This window comes from Coccinella septempunctata, chromosome 8, assembly GCF_907165205.1.
Source record: "Coccinella septempunctata chromosome 8, icCocSept1.1, whole genome shotgun sequence".
In the NCBI taxonomy this organism is placed as follows: domain Eukaryota; kingdom Metazoa; phylum Arthropoda; class Insecta; order Coleoptera; family Coccinellidae; genus Coccinella; species Coccinella septempunctata.
Window position 1 is genome coordinate 6,766,367 of NC_058196.1, and position 4,290 is coordinate 6,770,656.

Consider the following 4,290-nt stretch of genomic DNA (forward strand, 5'->3'; position numbering starts at 1 on the left):
ACTTGCTATTGATACAAAATATATATCCTAATAAATCTGATGATTTGATTGATGATGTCGAAATTAAATATTATCATGTATTCATAAAGAACTCATCAAGACTTGTTTCATCTCAACTAGCTAAATCTGAACGTTCTGAATATATTTGTGATAGATGTTTGAATCATTTCGGGTCTGAAGATATTCTAAAAAATCATACTTTTCATTGTGCAAATGAAGCAGCATGTTTGATTTCATTTCCTGATGAAACACATATTCAATTCAAAAATCATCATTTTAAACAAGAGATACCATTCATAATATATGCTGATTTTGAATCATATTTGAAACATCTGGATAAACCAACTCCTGAACTCAATACTTATGCATATCAAGAACATATACCTATTTGCGTTGGAATATATTTACATTGTACCTACGATGCATCCCACTCATTTTATGAGTCATTCACCGGCGATAACTGCATGACATGGTTTGCAGATAAGCTGCAACTAATTGCTTCTGATATATTCCATAGAATCAAAACAATTGAACCTATGATTGGCGAAAGACCCAGGCATAACGAACATTCAATTTGTCACATTTGTGAAGAGCCATTTTCAGATACAGATTCTATTGTTGTAGATCATAATCACTTCACTGGTCAGATAAGAGGATTAGCACATAATCAATGTAATTTGAATTATAGAAAATCATTCAATGTACCGGTTGTTCTGCATAATTTATCTGGATATGATAGTCATTTTATTGTGAAGGAATTACTCAAAACTAGCCGTATGTATATAGTCCCGATCAATATGGAAAGATATATTTCCTTTACTCAGTACGATAATGAAACTGATATTAAATTCAAATTTATTGATAGCTTCCGTTTCATGGGATGTTCATTAGAAAAATTAGTATCATATTTGCCAAAGGACCAATTTCATCAATTAAAACAAGGGTTTCAAAATCTCAATATCGATGAATTCAATCTTCTAACTAGAAAAGGAGTTTGCCCGTATGACTATATAAATAGCAAAGAAAAATTACAGGAGAAATCTCTTCCATCTCGAGATGATTTCTATAGTAAATTACATTATGAAAATATTAGTGAAAGTGATTATGATCATGCAAAGCAAATTTGGAATACATTCAATTGTCAAACTTTGAATGATTATATCAATTTATATCTGAAAACAGATGTAGACGTTTTCAATAGTTTTCGATTAGCATGCATTAGAGAGTATACTCTTGATCCATGTTGGTATATTTCACTACCTGGGTACACTTGGGATTGTTCACTAAAATATACAAAATGCAAATTGCAAATTTTGAAGGACGTTGATATGATATTACTTACTCAGCTTATAGATCGTCCAACGCGTTATTGCCAGGGTCAGAGTCCCTCAACCTTGGACTTGATGCTCACGAGTGATCGGGATCTTGTATGCGATGTCCAATACCATGATCCTGTTGGGCGTTCTGACCACTGTGTTCTAACTTCGAGGGTTCAGTTCACTCGTATTGCGGCGACGAGGTTAACGCGTGAGACCAGAACCATGATAGACTATGGTTTACTGAGGAATCGCCTGTCTGATGTCGACTGGAATCAGTGCCTATCTTCGGAGGACATTGATGTTGTGTGGAGTTCCTTCAGGTGTCTGATTACTCGAGCGGTCGAGGCGTGTTCGAGCACTAAGATTGTACAGTTGAGTCCGTCCAAGCCGTGGATCAATCGCAGTATTCTTAGCATGGTTCGTACCAAAAGAAGTCTTTGGCAGCGCTATCTGCGACGCAGAACTCAGAGAAATTTCGACACGCATAGACAGTACTCAAATATGGTTTCTGCTGCTATTGGTGAGTCTAGAAGAAAGTATGAGATGAAATTGGTTACTTCTGGGAGCCGCAAGAAATTCTACAAACATGTCCGATCCATGTTAAATTCCAGGGTGTCGGTGCCTGTGTTGCAGGGATCGTCGGGTGGTGAGTGTGCCGATGATGGTGAATCTGCGGACGTGCTTTCAGACAGTTTCGCTAGTGTGTTTACTTGTGAACCTCTGGGTGACCTGCCGGGTGTTGGTGTTCCCCGGTCTGAGGCTTCGATGGATTTTGTCGAGGTGACTGAGGTGGAGGTGACAGAGCTTCTTAGTAAACTGGATCCTTCCTGCTCCCCTGGTCCTGATGGAATATCGGCGATGGTACTCAAGACATGTGCTGACCTAGTTGCCGCTCCTATTACGGAAATAATACGCTCGTCCTTAAGATCGGGTCGGTTGCCGAGGGAATGGAAGTCTGCAAGGGTAACCCCTGTTTATAAGAGGGGTGATAAACAACTCGCCTCCAACTATCGTCCTATTAGTCTGACATCCATTGTTGCGAAAATTGCAGAAAAGGTCATTTATTCGCGAATGGAACCTTTCTTGATATCCAATGGGACCATTCCTGACTATCAGCACGGTTTTGTTCCGGGACGATCGGTCATCACGTGCTTGCTTCAGTGTCTTAATTCGTGGACTTCATCTCTTGATTCTGATTCTCCGGTGGACGTTATATACCTCGATTTTTCAAAAGCTTTCGATCGTGTTCCTTTGAGGGGACTACTGGGCAAGCTTGATCATTTCGGGATCAGGGGTGAGCTACTTCGGTGGATCGAGTCATTTTTGAGCGATCGGGAAGTTTCGGTGAAAATTGGTGAATCCCTTTCATCTAGTCGGCCCGTGGTGAGTGGCGTCCCGCAGGGCTCGGTGCTCGTCCGATACGTCCGATTACCCGGAGAATAACCCGTATGGAATTCCACGTGTGAACAAAAAAGTTTTAGGTATGATGAAGGATGAAACGTGTGGTAAACCGATAATTGAATTTGTCGGATTGAGATCAAAGATGTATGCATTTGTTGTTTATGATGATGATGATGAACAATTAAAATATTTCAAAAGAAGTAAAGGTGTTCAGGGAAATATTGTAAAGAAATTCATCGAATTTGATGATTATAAGAGGTGTTTACTTGATAATACTGATAAGATTATAACTCAAAGGAATATTATGTCTAAACAACATAATATTTTCTCATTCGATCAAACAAAACTAGCTCTTCGTAATATGGATGATGAAGTTCGCATATTGAATGATAATATTCATACTGTTCCTTGGGGATTCTGTGAATAATGCTAATTGAATATTTATAAGTTTGTGATTAATAAAACGATTTATTTCAATACTTGTTTTATTGTTCTATAATCATACATTCCAATAATCATTTAAATATCTCACATACAAATTTCATTCTAATTTAATGATATTATGAAAAGGATAATGACGAACATGTTGGATGGAACTTCCTCGTTGACTCCTGACCGGAAATTGTCAATCCTCCAAAACTTCTTATCATCTTCTGTCTAGTTTCATATTCATGAATTTGTTTCTTCAGATCTCGAATACTCTTGAGGTGCTTATCCAGCATATCCATCTCGTTGTATTAGAATCAATTCTTAAAGTATATTTGTCGAACTAATCCAAGAGTCGTGTGACTTGTCTAAGCCCAACCAACGAACTAAGACTTTCTTTCCCTTTCGGCGAAGAACTTTTTCTACCAAAAATACGTTTGGATATTTCACCTTTTGTAATTCAAACTCATTAAAAGCGCCCCCTATCGGACGACCACTCGAATCCTCGAGAAGATATGTTACAGGATTGGTTATTTGAACTTTCTTTATTTTGAAAATCTCCGTGGTCCAGTTGGGTGTGTAACCTTTTGAAAATACATGTTTGGCTTTACTGATTCTCACCATATCATTAACCTTAAATTTTCCCTTTCCTGCGATCTTTATATGGTTGTATCTTGTTTTCAATAAACTTTTCTCATTTTTTTTATTGACATCACATGGTTTCATTCCGATAGTACGATGTTTCGTATGATTATATTCATTAACAATACTGGATATGCTGTCGATCCATTTGTATGTTCCACGTAAACTGAAGTATTTAAACAGTTTTTCCTTGATAGTTCTTATAACTCTTTCTGCTATAGAAGCTTTCGTTTTGGAATAAGTGCAGTAATGTATTATATCATTTTCCTTCATAAGAGATTGAAAATTCACATTGAAAAATTCCTTTCCTTGATCTGTTTGAAGATTTTTCGGTTTAACTCTGCTATCTAGCAAAATTTTCTTGAAAGCATTCGATACTTCCACACCGGTTTTTGTTTTAAGCGCTCTCACTCGAACAAATTTACTAAAACAATCTATAACTACTAAAATATATTTAAAATTTTTATTCTCCTTCGCGTAAAGATCCATTTGTGCTAAATCA